At 39.5% G+C, this 18285-nt stretch overlaps 1 protein-coding gene across 4 annotated transcripts in view; it reads right to left on the bottom strand.

The window, feature by feature from the left end:
- Window positions 1–18285, bottom strand: part of LOC141500161 (transmembrane protein 182-like) — a 266580-nt gene that overhangs the window by 16387 nt on the left and 231908 nt on the right. For 3 of the 4 annotated variants that reach the window (XR_012471854.1, XR_012471857.1, XR_012471858.1), the window contains one exon: window positions 3914–4068. The exons of the other annotated variant lie outside the window; for it this stretch is intronic. The gene's annotated coding sequence lies outside the window, so the exon portion shown is untranslated. The remainder of the gene's footprint in view (window positions 1–3913; window positions 4069–18285) is intronic. 4 annotated transcript variants of the gene reach the window in all.

The raw sequence follows: 18285 nt of genomic DNA, 5'->3' as shown, positions 1-18285 counted from the left end.
ATAAACAAGGAATCATTAGACATTTGTTAAGCCCCTACTATGTGCCAGATCCTCTGCAAAGGGCTGTGGATACAGAGGAAAAAGAAAGCTCCTCCCCTCACAGAGTTTACAAATAAGCTATATACAGGATAAACAGGAAGGAAATCATAAAAGGATGGTAATGGAAGAGGGGTTGGTAAATCACTGGTATATAACACTGAGGGAAGCATACCATGAATGGACTTTGAACTGATAGCATTGAAAAAGATACACCTTAATTCCTCAGAGAGTACCCCTAGAACTCGGAAGGGGTATTGTTACAGTCTGACTCCAGTGAGTCCCCAGCATACTTGACTATGTTATATTCGTGGCAGACTTCATTCATTTTGAGACAAGAATGACTTCAAGTTTCCTTTGTTTTATTTTCTGATTCTGTCTCATTACAAAAAGTTCCTCAGTTGTCTTCTTCCTCTGCTAATCAGTCAATCAATGGCCAAGCATTTAAGAATTTGCTTATGTCTTCCACCATGGACATAAACACAATAATATGAAACAATCCTTACTTCCGAAGAGCCTATATGGAAAGAGTGCTTCTACACTAAGCAGAACTGGACAAGCCAAAGGAAATTATACTCTGTGTTATAAGACAGGAATCATCTATGGAATTTCTTTCATCACACAGAGTCCTCCTTGCTAGAGTATTGGTCTTGGGATCAACTGGAAGATACTCCATCACCCTAAGGGAAGAAATCAAGCTGGCTTTGCCTCATAGCCATAAATAAGCTCTGGGCCCTGGGGTGAAGAACAAATTCTCTCATTTTTCCACAAAGGGACTCCCCTCTGCTCTGGACCCATATAGAGAGTTTTATCATTGAGTGATTATAGAAAAGTGTGCATCTTAATAGTAAAGCTATAGCAATCCCAGAATACAGAGGAATCTCCCCACAAGGATTTAGGAACTAAAGTTGATTTGAAGTCATATCCTAGCCCAAATGCAAGAAATCAAACTGTCATGAGTAAAATCTCTCCCACAATTCTTTCAGCACATTACACACACATTCAAACGGGGTCTGGACAAAATTTTGTATGTTTTCCTTTCTACACAAGGGCACACCAAACTTTCTCTAGAGGTGTCTACCTGTACTATAGATAGACAATTATAGATCCAGGCAATTTTCCCCTTGAATCTTATTCAAAAGAGCATTCAGTAGATTCCATCTAGACTTCAAGGACCACCCTACTAGGATTTCAAACATACTCCAAACTGGACAAGTGACTCACTTAGAGAAAAAAAAAAAAACAAGCAATGTCAAAGAGTACTGAAAAGGGATTGTGCACCAAGGATTTTCTACCTGATGTGCCTAAGCAACCAAGAAAACCTTTGCTTATGAACTGAACATTAGGAATTCACAGTAAGGCAAACATTCTAGATCGCTTTGGATTCAAAAGAAAAATATGACTATTTCTCAAGTAGTCACTAGCACTTTAGGAATATTAAGGACCAAAATACTCTCATGAGTTGTGGCTCAATCAATTGTTGTTGATGAGTCACTTGTGATTTTGCTTTGACCCATTAGAAGTTTCTTGGTAAAGATTCTGAAGTGGTTTGCCAACTCATTTTACAGAAGAGAAAACCAAGGCAAATAGGATGATGTGACTTGACCAGGGTGCCATAGCTGGTAAGTCATTGCAGTGCCATCTAGCTGCCCATTAGTCTCAAAAACAACACTAAGCAAGGATTAAAAAATACCACAAGGGACAGCTAGGTGGCACAGTGAAAAGAGCACCAGTCCTGGAATCAGGAGTACCTGAGTTCAAATCCTGCCTCAGATACTTAACAATTACCTAGCTGTGTGGCCTTGGGCAAGCCATTTAACCCCATTTGCCTTGCAAAAACCTAAAACAAAAAATACCACAAATTCAGCAAAAATACCACAAAAATCATCTCCAAATGAATTGATTGATATAGGAAATACACACTGGAAAAACAACTGTACAATTACAGCCTAAAATAAAGAAAAGATGAGAATTCTAAAATCCCACAAACAAGAGTATTCAAGGTTCCCACCAATGTGAAGGGTCAATTTTTTTTTTTCCAGATGAACCTATCTATGTAAGGAACAATTTGGCCTTAATATTTTGGAGCAGCAAAGTGGTCATGGTGCTGGCTTTGATAGTTGTGACTGTACTGTGATGGCTGGGACCATGGCTGTGGGTCATGATAGTCATGGTAGCAGGCCTGGTGACCATAGCTATAGTTGAGGTTGAGGCCATGTTTCTGGTGGTGGCTTTGGTGCTTGTGACCATGGTGGTGGGTATTGTCATCTCCTTCAGCATCATAGCCACAACCATCAGGACCACAAAAGTCACCACCCTAGCCGCCACCATGGCCTCATCCATAACTACCATGACTATGACCACCATATTTATCAGGACACCATAACTGAAGATTGCATAGGTAACCAGGTGGTGCAGTCTAGAGCAGTGAGCGTGAAGGCAGTAAGATCAGAGTTCAAATCCCATCTCAGATGCTGACTAGTTGTATGACCCTAGGCAAGTTCCTTAACCTCTGTATTTGTTTCACTTTCTCTGGATATGAAATGGCGATCACAAACCAACCTCTCAGGGTTCTTGTTAAGATCAAATAAGATAATAAAATAGTTGATGGCAGTGGCAATGTTGATAAAAATGATAATGAGAATCCGTATAGTACCACAAAGAACTTTACAAATATCTCATTTTATTCTTATAACTCTGGTTGCTATCCCCATTTTTAAGATGGGGAAACTGAGACAGACTTGTTAAGGGTGATCCAGTAAGTATCTGACGCTGAATTGGAACTCAAGCCTTTTGGAATCAAAGTCTAGCAGTCTATCCACCAGGCTTCCAAGTTGGTTACTATAGTAAAAAGACTACAACCAATTACAGTCTCCAGAGTCTCCATGCGTCAGTCCTCCATTACACTCATCAGCAACTTGGATTTTCAGCATAGTTCAGGGTGAGACACTGCTGAGTTCATTGTTACAAAATTTAACAAAATGAAACAGCTCATGTTTTACAATTGGAAAATGAGTAAAATATAATGGCATATTGACATCACAGAACAATAGCTATGCCATAGGCATGTTAAATATGGATCATACAAGGAAATATGGGAGAGGGAAAACTTATATGACATGACTGACATCAACAGAAGCAAGTGGCTCCAACTGAGGTGGAAAAAGATGAACATTGAATGTAGAAAATGGCAGAGAGACAGAAACAAAAGACAGAGTTAGAACAAGCAGGCCTTTTAAAGAACAAATGGGAGGCAAACAACGTGTGAAATGGAGAAAATGAATATGAGAAGGAGAAAGAAGGAAAGAAGGAGGAAGAGAAGGTAGAGAAGGTGGAGGGGGAGGAGGAGGAAGAGGGGAATGGGGAGGAGGCCAAGAACACACCACACAAAAAGGGAAACACTGCCAAGGAGAAAGGAAGAGAAATATGTACACACACAGAAGAAATGGACACACAGAAGAGGCAGCAAAAATTGAGACAAATTGTGGAGCTACAGAACAAAAGCACTATCTTTGCCTGTGACATGTGTTCCTCAATTTGCCTCCAGCTAGTTAAATGCTCAAAACCCCCCAATAGTTTAATCAATCTGTAGCCTTAGAGATGGAGATCTTCCCTCCAAGGATTTGTCTCATAGCCCATCATTGCCTACCCACCTTCTCTAACCCATGCTCTCCCCCAAGTGGGCTGTGGTGGGGAGCCAACTCAATAAACTGGGGGCCTTACTCTTTTCGTGTCATTGAGAAGATGTCAGTGAAAAACATGCAGGGGTGCCACCAGGTATCCCTCTCTTCCATGTGACAACTTATTTTCTTCTGTTATCGTTCCATCCCTTTCCATGTAATTTTACCATATTCTTAGTTTTTCATTACTATCTTACCTCAGTGCAATAAACGTGGGCAAAGTAGTTCAGTATGGAGCTGTCCAAATTGTTTCTCATCTGTTGAAAGCTGAGATCTTTGCCTTTATCAATGACTCACTTTTTTTGTTGCAAAATTGTCCTTAATATGTCTGATCACTTAGTCCTCATATTACCTTTTAAGAAAAAGCAAGGAAAAAAATAAAAAACAAAAAACAAAAAAAAAACTTAAAAAAAAAAAAAACAAAAAGCAAGGAAGTGTGGAGCATCAACTTTTGAACTTTTTGATTTTTGAATCAGTCCTTAGCAACAGTTTTTAAAATATAGACTTTTGAGGTATACCCTTTTAAAGATTTCTTTAACACAGTCAACAGAGGTGAAGAGACCCTGAAAGACTTCCATTCCTTTGATTTAAACTGTTGAAGAGAAGGAAAAAATGGCCTGTCAGGGGACGAAAGGGTGTCTTCGGAACAAAAGAAAGATAAACCCTTAACAGTTTTCTTCCAAGATGAGATTGGCTCGTGTTCTCCTGCCCAATATCCCACATATTCCTCTCCTGCCCTCCCCTCCAGTTTAAAAAAAGCAGTCATAAAGAATTCATAAAACAATTTTTAAACCAGTTCTATCATCTCCAAATATTCATCAATGTAAGTAAAGGTCTGCTGCCAGTGTCAGCAGACTTCATTTCTCAAAGGAATGGCAATGTGGTTAGGGTTATACATTCATCCATTTTTATTGGAGGAATGACCAAGATCAGTTAGTAGAATAATATATTTTGCCATAGGACCAGCTTAGATAAGCTGAAAGGGTCTGAGTCTTAGAATATTTTAGCTGGAAAGAGAATTCTTTGGGTCATCTATAACTTTCTCTTCAAGAGGAAAAAATGAACACATCCAGAGATAGAAAAGAATCCTTTGTTCCTGTCACTTTGGAATGTCTATATTCAAGTGATTTTGCAGAGCAACAAACATATCTGTTATTAAAGACACCTGGGCTACCTTTTCCTCGAAATTTAAAAGTTGACTCAATAACAGGTCCTGAGGTCAAAGAATTCTTTTTAAGTATCTAAGTATTTGAATAGAATCCATTTCTAGTGTCATTCAATTTATTTCATTTTATGCATTTAAAAACACAGAAGAGGTCCACAGACTTCCACGATTGCTCAAAGGTTACATGAGACAGAAAAGATTAAGAACCTTGGGCTTTGGAAGAACAAAGTCACAAGTCTCTTTGTATTAAGTATCTATTTCAACATTTAGGATCAGCCCAAGAAAAAAAAGCACAAATGTCATTTTGTTTACTGAGAATCCCCATGGACTATGGGGTTGGAGAAATCTTGCCTAAATAGAGTCATAGACTTAGAACATGAAGAGAACCTTAGACATCTAGTAGATCCTCTCTATTTGAGGAACCTTAGTTCAGAGAAGTTAAGAACCTGGGTCATAGTCACACAACTTGTAAATGGCAGAAATTGGGATTTCAAATCCAGACCCTCTAGCTCTCACATTTTAGAGTGTTTTCCTCACAATACCTCTTCAAAGAAGTAGGAGCATCCTGTATTACTAAAGATGAAACTTAAGGCTCTAAGGGGCTGTGATTTTTGCCTAAGATCACAAAGCTAGTAAGCACCAGACAGAGCATCAGACCCCAAGTCTCAACTCCCAAAGCAGGTCACTTCCAACTAGAGTGCCTGCCAACCTTTTTCCTAAGTTAATTTGTAATACTGTACCACGAAAGTACCAACAAGGGACTAATGAAGACCCCAAATGAAATAGAGAGAGCATTTAGTGGAAAGATCATTCTCCAAGAGATGGGATGTCTGTCTCTGTCTCTGTCTGTCTGTCTGTCTGTCTCTCTCTCTCTCTCTCTCTCTCTCTCTCTTTTTTAACAATTTCAAATATTTTTTAGAGCAAGTCAGTTTTTTTTCCAGGTACAGTATTTTTTCCCCAATTACATGTAAAGATAATTTTCAACTTTATTTTCAGTAAGATTTTGAGTTCCAAACTTTCTCCCTTATTCCTTTCCCTCTGACCTCTCCAAGACAGTAAGGAATCTGATAAAGGTTATACATACATAATTAAGTTAAACAAATTTGAAGGAATGTCTTTTGATTAAAAGTGAAGGTAGCACAGTTCATGAAGGCAGGAGGACTTGAGTTCAAATCTGACCTCAGACACTTACTAGCTGTGTGACCTTGGGGCAAGTCACTTGACCCTGCTTGCCTCAGTTTCCTCATCTGTAAAATGAGCTGGAGAAGAAAGCAGCAACCATTCCAGCATCTCTACCAAAAAAAAAACTCCAAATGGGGTCACCAAGAATTAGATGTGGCTGAACAACAACAACCTAAAGGAAGAATATTATTAGCAGGGCAGCTAGGTGGCACAGTAGAGAGAGTATCTGACCTGGAGTCAGGAAAACCTGTGTTTAAATCCAGTCTCACACTAGCTGTGTGACCCTGAACAAGTCATTTAACCTTAGTTGCCTCAATTTTCTCATCTGTAAAATGAACTGGAGAAGGAAATGGCAAACCACTTCAGTATCCTTGGCAAGAAAACCCCAAAAGGGGTCACCAGGAGTCAGACAGGATTGAAAATAACTGAACAACAATGAACGTTCTTAACCTGTCTACTGAATCAGCTCCCAGCAGACTGTAGGTTCTTGTCTTTTGTCCATCTGTGTATCCTAAGTGGCAGTAAGAGGAGAAAGATGAGAGACAGTCAATCCACCTCCTTCACTGAAGTGGGGGAACATGGGTTACCTCTATTAGACTCTTGGAGTACAGTGTAAATCCTAACTCTGATACTGTTGGTGCCTCCCCAGTCATGGACCCTACCGCATATCACGGCTTACTACAATGACTGGCATGTGGCAGGCATATTAATAAATGTTGATTGACATGTCACAGCCTGTTTGCACTCATCAGGCACATTGCCATATAAAATCTTACACAAATCCTTTGGCATTTACTATCTCACAACGTTCTTTTTTAAATTCTAAAGGCTTTAGATAAGGTTTTATACCTTTAGTTTAAATTATTTGACAGTAAATTTCCATGAAAAAGAAAAGAAATTCAGTAACTGATATGAGTTCTCCTTGATGAACCCACATAGGTGAAATGCTCACCAGTCCCCTTCTAGGTACTCCCCAAACTTCCCTTCTTTTGGCCAGGGATGGACACCAATCTCATTAATCTACAATTTGAAGAATCTACCCTTCTCCTTTATTATTTAAAATTCCTTAGACCATTAGTACAAAGTCATTTCTCAGATCAGGTAGCAAGAACTGAAAAAGTCAAACATGGCGGGTGAGGAGGGGAGGAGCTGAGTTTTGATCGTGGATTGTTTGGAGGTCAGATCTGGATCTGATTTAAGTACTTATATAGTGAAGAGTCATAGACAAGTAGGAAATTGAGATGAAGGCCTGGAAAATGCAGTAGAATTGGGGGTGGGAGAGACAGGTAAGAAACAAACCTCAAAACCGAGGGACCCCAGAGACAAATACTATAATGCCTTAGAGTGGAACCCTCTTCAGGAGATTCCTCAATCCAAGTACTGACATTCATGAGTCAAATTAAAAATCATTTGTTAAGTCACTATTAAGCCAAGAGAAAGACAAAATACATGCCATGAAGGATCTCAAAGTCTAATGGGAAGACCCATGCCAACAGTTAGTTACAAACAAGCTAATAACCACAAGAATTGGAGGCCATTCATTATTCCCAAGGAAGGCCTTAAGTTGAAAACGGACAGAGAAGGACTTCTTGCAGAAGATGAACCTTTAGCTAAGGCTTCAGAGAAGCCAAGGAAGTCAGGACACAGGTGAGGAGAGTAATACAGGCCTGGGGTGGATGTGAGGGCACAGCCAGTGAAATCTCAGGGAGTCTGGAGATGGAGTTTCTTGTTCGAGGAACAGCAAGGAACCCAGAGTCACTGGATCACAGAGGGGAGCAAGGGGTAAAAAAGACTACACAGGTGAGAAGGACTTTGAAATCCAAAGGGAGAAATTTTTTATTTGATCCTGAAGGTAATTGGGAGCCACTGGAGTTTACTTAACAGCAGAATGATATGATTAAATCTGAACTCTAAGATCAATCTGCCAGGTGAGTTGAAGGTAGACTGGAGCAAGGTGAGCAAACCTTCATTAGGTTATCAGGATAGTCCAGGGGGAGGCAACATGGCTCTCTCTGACAGGGTAGTGGCAATGGTGGGGGAAGGGCCACACACAAGAAATGTGATGAATGGAATATTGACAAGACTTAGCAACTAATTGGCTATGTGGGGTGAGAGAGAGGGAAAAATAGATGACACCTAGGCTGGAATCCTGGGTGGCTGGTGGTACCCTTAACAATAATAGGGAAGTGTGGAAGCAAGGAGGGTGGGGGGGAGGGGAAAGATAATGAGTTCAGGTTTTTGGACGTGATGGGTTTAAGATGTCTACCAGACGTCCAGTTTGAGATGTCCAATAGCCGAATGGAACTGTGAGTCTGGAGGTCAGGAGAGAGGTTAGGGCTGGATAAATAGATCTGAGAATCATCTGCATAGAGATGATAATTGCATTCATGAAGCTTTCATTAGGGAGAAAGGTTACATTTCACATTCGAGCTCTTGAGAAAACAAAGGATGTGGCAAACACCTCCAAAGACCCTTTAAATGCAGAAGCTAATCTGACCATTCACTATTAGCTAGGAAAAAATGACCTCTTTTGAAAAAGGAACAATAGAGGACAATATAGGGAATGTGGATCTCAGAACCTGGAGATTCCCATTTCATCAGCAGAAGCCTAGTCCTCTCTCTAGTGACACTGGGGCAATGAGTGAGAGGCTTCCTGCCTTGATTGTGTCCCTTTTTGTTCATTCTTTTTGAAGGACTCTTGTCACAAAAGCACATGGCCAGCTGGCCAGACCAAGGGCTCAGGCTGTGGTGATGGGAGCCCCCTGGTCCATTGGAAGCCTGTACTTCAAACACCTCATTCAGGGTTTAGAAAGCTTTTGTTGGAGATGGAGAAAGGGGTTTCCCATGAATGCTGGGAAGGCTATCACAAACACCAGGACAGAAAGCTTTTGTATTAAGGCTCTGACCTGAGGGGCAGTTTCATAGAACGCTCCTTATGACTTCCACAGGCAAGCGTGGCCAAGTTCTCCCCTTTTGGGAGTTGGGTTTCACCTGCCAGCCACTAGGCCCAGCTGGCCCAAAGAATAAGCCTTTCGAAAAATCATAAAACTCTATGCAAATGTGAAGCATCATCAGTTTCATCATCATCAATCAGTGCAATAGTTTGGGGGTCACCATGTCTTCATAGATCGGGGCTGAGAATCCAAGTCCTCTAGAAGCTATTTATGAACTTGATGCCCAGGATTGGAACAAAGCTAGAACAATATGGTCCAACCTACTAGGTTTCCTCTGTATGTGTGTTTGCATAAACGAGAACTCTTAGTTCATCTTGATTTATCTCTTCCTTACGTTGACTTTAAAAAATAAGAGAACTCTTCAGTAGAGCTGTTTAAGTCCAACACCTGCAAATCACCAATGATGCCAAGATTAAGAGGTGATAGTGTTTTTCATATCCCACATGCAGCAATTCTGTTTTCTTTCTTCTTCAAAACTAATAAGTTGTTTGTGCTAGTCAAATATTCTCATCTTTCACTTTCCATCATTGCTTCAGAAATACTTCTGAGACACCAGACTGGGAATGCTCAATAAAAGTGAGTCCTTGGTTATGAATGGCCTTAGGGTCCTAAGTTAGTCTACCTCATTTGTGAGACCAGCCTCAAGTGTGGTCATCAAATCATCAAATTGCAGAGTTGAACGGCATCCTCATACTTGACATCTGCAACATACCCAAGTGGTCATCTGAAGTTTGTCTGTTATTGGAGAAGACCATGACATCAGGGAGCTGATGCCATGACAAGCACACAAATTGGATCAGAGTGAGTGGGTGCCATGCTAAGTCCGTCTCACTTTCTCCTCCAGAGTCAATGGTCAGATATAAATCAAGATGACTGGAGATGACTCTAGGTGCAAGCCAATCGGGGTTAAGTGACCCGCCCAAGGTCACACAACTAGTAAGAGTCAAGTGTCTGAGGTTCAGTTTGAACTCCTGTCCTCCTGACTCCAAGGCCAGTGCTCCATCCACTGTGCCATCTAGCTGCCTCACCCAAGTGGTCATCTAGCCTCTGTTTGAAGATCTCCACCCCAATTAGAAAAAAACCCAATCCACTTTGGAATAATTCTGAATGTTAGCAAAGTTTATCACATCTCAATTTTTCTCTTTTCAAGTCTTCTTTCTCCTAGAACCCCCAGTGCTCTTACAGATTCCTTCTCTTTAGCCAACGCTCTCACCTCTTTCTTAACTACAAAAAATCAAGGCTCTCTGTTCTGCGCTGCCTCATCTCTTCAGCTACACAACAAAAATATTTATACCTCGTTCTTTTCCCTTCCTTCCAGTCTTTGAAGGAGCAATGACTATCTTTCTCTTTCTGGGCCAAACCCATCAGTTCTCTACTCAGGGACCAATCACACCAAACCTAATCCCTTCTTCCATATGGAAATCTTTCAGATATTTGAAGAGAGCGGTTTTGGGGTACCCCCAAAGGGTTAAAATTCCTCATTTCCTTCGAATGATTTACTATACTATGCCCCTTGACATTTATTCCTGGAAGTTATGAATCCTTAATGCTAGCTAAGGTCATATTAGTTTTTAATTTGGGGCTATCATATCTTACTTTTGAATCATAATGATTTTGCAGTTCCCTTAAACACCCAAATTTTTCTCACAAAGCTACCTAACCATAACTTTATTAACATCTTGTACCTGTTAAGGTGATTTTAAAAAAATCCAATGTAAGATTTTACATTTATTTCTATTAAACCCTATTGAATTATAGTCAGCTCAATGTTCTAGCCTGTCAAAATCTTTTTATACCTTGAATATCATTCATTGTAAGAGATAGCCCCTTCCAGTTTTGTGTCATCTGGAAATTTGATAGGGATGATTCTTCATTCTTCTCAAGGCTGTCTTCCTGACTCTGCTGGACTTTCTCTGAACTTTCTCCTGGACAGCACCCCAGAAACTTCTTCACCCTAGAATCTCACTTTGCCCCTAGACTTCACATACTGGAAATATCCCCTAAGCCTGACAAACTGTGACTGTCTAGTTTCTCCCAGAATCTCCATTTTAAAGAGGACCAGGCCAGTCATGTTTTTAATCCTCTCAGGGCTATGTTCTTGACCCCCCTCCCTCACCAATTTTTAGATTTTCTGTACCAAGGTCCTATGCTTAATAGCCTTACCACCTGCTCCCTCTCCTCACCCATTTCAACTCTACCATTAGAATGTAAGTTTTTTGACAGTTGAGATAATCTTTCTTCCTATTGGTACTTGTATTCTCAGCACTTAGCAGACTGTCTAAATAGAACAAAGTAAGCAATTAATAAATGTATTAACTTGCCTTGACTTGGTTGAGGCAAGTTCAGTCACACAACTAATGAATATTGAGGGTAGAATTCTCACCTAGATCTCTTTAGATTCAAATTTCAATGCCCTTTCTGTTATACCCTTCTGCTTCTCAAAAAGGGAGAAGAGGAGACCAGCTACAAGATGGGGCCTTGAAAAGATGGTGGAATCAAGTAAAGGGGTTTTTTAAATATAAACTAGAGTGTTATTTTGAGCAGCAGGGAGTGAATGAAGGTGAGGGAGAAGGTGAGTGACAGATAAGCCCACTCAAGGAAGAAATGGGACTGGGGCAGAAGTGTACAATTTTGGCCCAGAAAGTGAAAGATGGACATTTCTCCTTCAAAGACTGGAAAGGAGGGAAAAGAAAGAGATATAAATATTTGGATCGTGGAGCAGGAAAGATGAGGCAGCTCGTAGTAGAGGGCTTTGATTTTTGTAGAAAAGTAAGAGGTGAGATTGTTGACTGAAGAGACGGAATTTACCAGAACGCTGGAGGTTTGAGGCCAAGAAAGAATAAATACTACTATTCAGTAGGAAGGGTGCAGTACATATGGAGACCTGACTCCCTATACTTGTAGCGGCTTGAGAGTAGGAGGAAAGAAGGCACAGTGGGAACCAAGATTAAGAAATATGCAGTCATAAGTGGTGGTAGGACCAAGGGATAAGGGAATTAAATTCAACGTAACTTCTAAGATCACCTACAACTTTTAAATTGGGCATCTTTCACATTCTGAAAATGAGACATCAAGTCTCAAAAATGGATGTAACAAATAGCTAAGCTACTTAAGATGGTTATTATGGCTACTGTGTCGATTTAGGGTATAGCAGTGAATATTTGCTCTTTACAAACATTCAGCAATTCTCTTGGGTGGAGAGATATTGTTCTCTATTTCTATCCTTGAGAAAATTTGAGAAGCAGTCCATTCCAAGATTCACTAACCTGTCTCTGGCCTCTACCAAATAAAACCAAAGGATATGTTTAACTTTTTTCTTTTTAAAGTAGAATAATCAGTGGTTTTGTCCACTTTTTATAACATTCTTTGAATCATAAAAGCTCAAATTTAAAGGGATCAACTGCAGCCATCAAATAAAATGTCTTCTTGACCAATAATCCTCCTCTGTCACTTTCTTGAAAAGTGATGACCACAGATTCTGGTTTGAGGACTTCTGTGATGATGGACAGCTGACTTTTTCAGTCAGTCTCTTCTACTTTGAACAGCTCTAGTTGTTAGGAAACCCCTTTCTTATGTTGACCAAAGAAGTTTATTTCTCAACAGCTACTATTAATACTCCTCATTCTGTTTTATTGGGGACAAGAAGACTCATTCTCTCTTGTCACTGGATACTCTTCCTTCAGCTTCTCTATACAGATGATTTCCAGATCTATCTCTCCAGCCCTAGCCTCCTTCCTGACCTACAGTCTCACAGCTCTGTCTCTTGAACATCGAGAAATGGATGTCTCATAGACATGCCATGGTGAACATGTCCAAAAAATAAACTCATCATCTTTTCCCACAAACCTTCTCTTCTCAATTTTCTTATTACTGTCAGGACCCCATCAACCTACCAGTCACCCAAGGTCATAATGTTGATAACCTTGACCTCTCACTTGCACTCACCCCTCATTAACCAATATGTTGCCAAATTTTATTATTTTCCTCCATGACATATCTCAGGAATCTCTCCCTCTATTTATTCATAGTTACCACATTATTCAGTCCCTCATCACCTCAATAATTGCAATTACCTACCATCACCTACATAATTGCAATACTTTTCTGGTTGGTTTCCCTACGTCACTTTTCTCCTGATTTACAATTCATCCTCCTCCCAGGTACCAAAAACAATTTTCCTAATGTGCAGGTCTAACCATTTCAACCTCTTATCAATAAAGACTCTCAAGTACTCCCAGGATCAAATACAAAATCCTCTGTTTGGCCTTCAAAGCCTTTAACCTAGCCAGGAATCAGAAAGGCCTGATTTTAGATTTTATATACTATTCCACATCCATTGACCGTCATCTCTACAAAGAAAAGGTATTTTTCCTATCTTTTACTTGGGGCCAAGATTGTCCTTCAAGATTTCCAAGATTCATTTTGACTATGCTCTTCCTCCAATTAAGTAGTTGTAGTAATTGTATATATAGTTTTTCTGGCTCAGTTCATTTTACTTTTCTTCAATTTATATTAAGTTGTTCTATGTTTCTCGATATTCATAATGTTCCTTGTTTCTTATGGTATGGTAATATTTTATTGGGTTCATGTACCATAATTTGTTTACCTGTTAGCCAATTGATGAACATCTTTTTTCCCCCAGCTCTAGAACTTTGTTTTAGGGAGAAATTGGGTTTTCTTTTTTTTTTTTTTAGGATTTTGCAAGCCAAATGGGGTTAAATGGCTTGCCCAAGGCCACACAGCTAGGTAATTATTAAGTGTCTGAGACCGGATTTGAACCCAGGTACTCCTGACTCCAGGGCCGGTGCTTTATCCACTACACCACCTAGCCACCCCATTTCCCCCAGCTCTTTGCTACTACAAAATATTTACTACATATATTTGGTGTATCTGGAGTCTTTCTTTCTATCATTAACCTATTGGATTATATAAAAAGCAGTGGAATATTTGCATCTAAAGGCATGGACATTTTCATCATTATATTTGCATATTTATTTAGAATTTATCAGGTGACATGGGAGACGCTGGCACAGACCTCCAAGCATGGTGTGTCCTCATCAAAAAAAAGGTCCTGGGCTTTTTAAAACTTGTTTTCTGGGGGCAGCTAGGTGATGCAGTGGATAGAGCACCGGCCCAGGAGTCAGGAGGACCTGAGTTCAAATTGGGCCTCAGACACTTAATAATCACCTGGCTGTGTGGCCTTGGGCAAGCCACTTAACCCCATTTGCCTTGCAAAAAAAATCTAAAAAAAACAAAAAAAAAACTTGTTTTCTGTTTTTTTCTCATGGTTTTTCCCCTTTAGTTCTGTTTCTTCTTTCACAACATGACTAAAATGAAAATGTTAAGCATGATTATTCTTGTATAACCCATGCCAGATTATTCGCTGTCATAGGGAGGGAAGGAAGGGAGATAGAAATATGTGGAACTCAAAAGTTTACAAAAAGATGAATGCTAATATGTAATTGAAAAATAAAATAAACCATTTTTAAAAGGTGCTGTGTTCTATGAGAAAAGTAGAATTGAAGTAGCTCAAAAGAAACCTGAGATGTGTAAATTGAGGGAATCCACCCCAAATGTTCAAGTAGCCTATTTATGTCTGACCTGTGAGAGAGCGTTCTGAGCTCATATGGGTCTGATCAGCTGCAGTCAGACACACTGTGATACCTTGACTCTAACACAGTTATGTCATTTTGGGCTTCTTCAAGAACAAAGGACAACAACCAATAATTTGCATATAATTCCAACTTGCCTTAGAGAATGGCTATACTAATTTAAAACATGCTAGTGTGCTCACATCATCTTCAACTACTCTCATTTTTTGGCATTTTGCCAATTTGCTAGGCGTGAGGTGAAATGCCAATGTTTTAAATTAAATTTCTCTTTCTTAGTGATTTGGAGCATTCCTTCATATGGCATGTGAATAGGGTGTATTACTTCATCTAGTTGGTAATTCTCCTTTTGAGAACTGTTCATATTTTTTTGACCGAATGTCTATTGGGGAATGGCTTTTGGTCTTACCTATTTCTGTTAGTTACCAATCTGAGATATTAAATTCCCATCAAAGATATCTGACATAAAGATTTTTCCCCACTGACTACTTTCCTTCTTATCTTAAATGTATTAATGTTGTTTGTGCAAAAGCTTTTCTATTTCATGTAATCAAAACCTATCTTATCATTTGTAATTGCCTCTATCCCATACTTTGGATAAGAATTCAGCCTTTGCCCATAGCTTTGAAAGGTATATGACCTGTTTATCCTCTATTTTTTTGTGACATTAGGTAACATTGAAATTGTGTTGTTGTTCAGTCTTTCAGTTGTGATTGACTCTTTGTGACCCTGTGGATCACAGAATGTCAATTATGTTCATAAAGTTTTGTTGGCAAAGATACTAGAGTGGTTTGCCATTTCCTTCTTCAGTGGACTAAAACAAACAGAAGTTGTGACTTGACCATAGCTAGTAAGTGAGGTCACATTTAAACTCAAGACTTCCTAACTCCAGGCCCAGTGCATTATTGACTGCAGAGCCACCTAGCTGCCCCATGAGGTTATATACCCATCTTTAATTTATTGCAGCATAGGCTGTAACCTGTTGGTCTAACTCTCATTTTTGCCAAAGTGCCTTATAGTCTTCGCAGCAATTTTTCTGTAGGGGGTCTTTACCTAAGTAATTTACATTCACTGGTCTAATTCAAGTTTGGATTCAATTTTGTTGTTTCTGATTTTTCTTTATCTAATCTCTTCTACAGAAATACTTTCCTATTTTTAAGCTGATACCATATAGCTTTGATGACAATGACTTTATAGTATAATTTTATCAGTTGGATGGTTTTCTTTAGGGTAATTAAATACTCAGTAAGGTTCACTAAAGTGAGGATCCAGAAAAGACTTCTTTCTACAGAGTCCTTAACCAGGTAATTCAGACTCACTTTCATGAATGTGATTAGTTCACAAGCTACCAGCAGAAAATTGGACTTGGTATAAGCTAGAAGCATCTGAGAAGGAAGATTCCACAATTAAGATTTTTTCCTGCAACATTAACATGGCATCTTCCCCAAAGTTTCTTGGGCAATAACCATCGAAAAATAGTTGCCTTTGAGATGTTATACAGAGTGACTGAGGACAACTTCTTTTCCAGTGTCCTCTCTATTCCAAACAATTCTAGGTCAATAGATAAAACTTCTATAGAATGCTCTTGTGTGAACAAGACCCAGATTAGATTAGCCAGGAACCTGCGACTGCTGATGGAAGGTAACACAGATCCTCTGCTAATTGGAGCATACAATACACTGGTTGAAGTCCTTTTGTCATTTTACATAATAACTTAGTTCAGATATAGAATGTGTCATTGTCTATATCAGACACAGAATGCCCACATCTACTGCGTATTTAGCAATAGAAGCTAGGAACCCCCCACACACCTACCTGATGTCTGGACTCAGAGTGCAATACCATCAAATTTTACCCCCCCCCCCACTGAAATGTTACTTCCTTATTTTCATGGGCATTTTCCTTGGAATGACTTTACTGCATATTTATATTGGTCAATTTACATAGATTAAACATTTATTTGAGAACAGACTATTGACTTGGTAGATTGCACCATCAAATGTGACCTTCTACTATATTATGAGCTTCTTGAAGTCAGGAACCAGGTCTTATGTCAGTTTTGTGTCTTCCCTAGTACCTAGAAAACTAAGATGCTTAAGAAATGTTTACGTTTTTGTGTGTGGATGTATACGTATTATGTATGCACACTCATAAACACACATACATAGATTGAGATAAGGTTGCTAGATGACACAATGGCAAGAACTCTGGGGCTGAAATCACAAAGACTCCTCTTTGTGAATTCAAATCTGGTCTAATACACTTACTAGCTATGTGACCTTGGGCAAGTTATTTTACCCTATTGGCCTCAATTTTCTCATCTGGAAAAATGAACTGGAAAAGAAAACGGCAAACCCCAGGCTCTTTGCCAAGAAAACTGCAAATGGGGTCACAAAGAGTCAGGCATGACTGGAAAACAAACAACAACACACATACACACAGAGTAGGTATATACACACATAGATAGAAATATTCAACTCAAGTTTTATTGAAGTGCTTTGTTACGGCTCAATCAGGATGACCTTGGATTCCAATCCTGCCTCTGGTATAAACTGATTATATGATTCTGGACAAATCACTTTGGTTTTCAGTGTCCCAATCAATTCTTTAAAATCAACATGGGTAAAGGACATTTCTTGACTTGGAGATTCCATAATAAAGAAATCATTAGCCTGAACTCCAAAGTTATACCTTTCTCTTATACCTTAATTATTTCTAGACAGATAGCGAGGCACTTCTATTTCTAAAGTGTGATTATGTTATCTGCAGAAGCTAATAGCACTGCTCCCTCACCCCCCCCCCACACACACACCCCTAGCAAATGTCCTTTGTGACAAAGAAAAATATTTGAGTAAAGCCAATGATAGTAATCCAATCTCTATGCAACATTCTGTATCTTAAAGGACATTCTGACTTTCGACTTTTCTCCTTTGGAGCCCTGGGGGCCATCAATCTACTGCAGTACAGACTGACTCAGAAGGGATTAGTATCGAAATATGGTGAATGGTAGCAATGTGGTACAATGGAAAAAGAGGTCTATGGTCTAGACCCAGGTCTATCGCTAACTTGTTGAGTGACATTGGCCAAGTCTCTTCCTTCCTCTGACCTCAGTTTCACCCTCTGGTGAGGAGGAGGGGCAGATTAGGTGACCATCCAGCTCTGATAGGTCTATGGCTACAGATCACGAAGCCATAGCTTCATATGTTTGTATTACTCTGCAACTTGGACAGTAGTAGCCCTATTTTTAGGTTTGGCAGGTATGTCGTGAGTTTAAAAGAAAAAAAATAAAGCCCAAATTCTTGAACATTCTCTCATAAAGACTAACTAGAGAGAGTTATCCCTACTAGACATATGTCTCATATGGGACTTTTGGGGAGCAATCTCATTCAAAGCAGACAACCTATGGATTGCCTCTCTGTTAATCTCAGAGAACTTTCCAAAAAGACTCAAGTAACCACCCAAAATTGTCTGTTTCCCAAAGGGACATTTCATTCTTGTCACTGTTTCTCCCAGTATATTTTTTCTCCATTCTATTGGAGGGATTATTTTGTCACATTCCATCTCCCTGTTTTGTGTGGTGTTTTTTTTTTCTCAAGGCACCATTCCATTAGTTGAAGAACAGTGCTGCTGACTAGGATGGGAAAATGGACTTTATTCAA

This window comes from Macrotis lagotis, chromosome X (assembly GCF_037893015.1).
Source record: "Macrotis lagotis isolate mMagLag1 chromosome X, bilby.v1.9.chrom.fasta, whole genome shotgun sequence".
In the NCBI taxonomy this organism is placed as follows: Eukaryota; Metazoa; Chordata; class Mammalia; order Peramelemorphia; family Peramelidae; genus Macrotis; species Macrotis lagotis.
The sequence above is the reverse complement of the archived record's forward strand: the minus strand, read 5'-3'. Positions and strand labels throughout refer to the sequence as shown.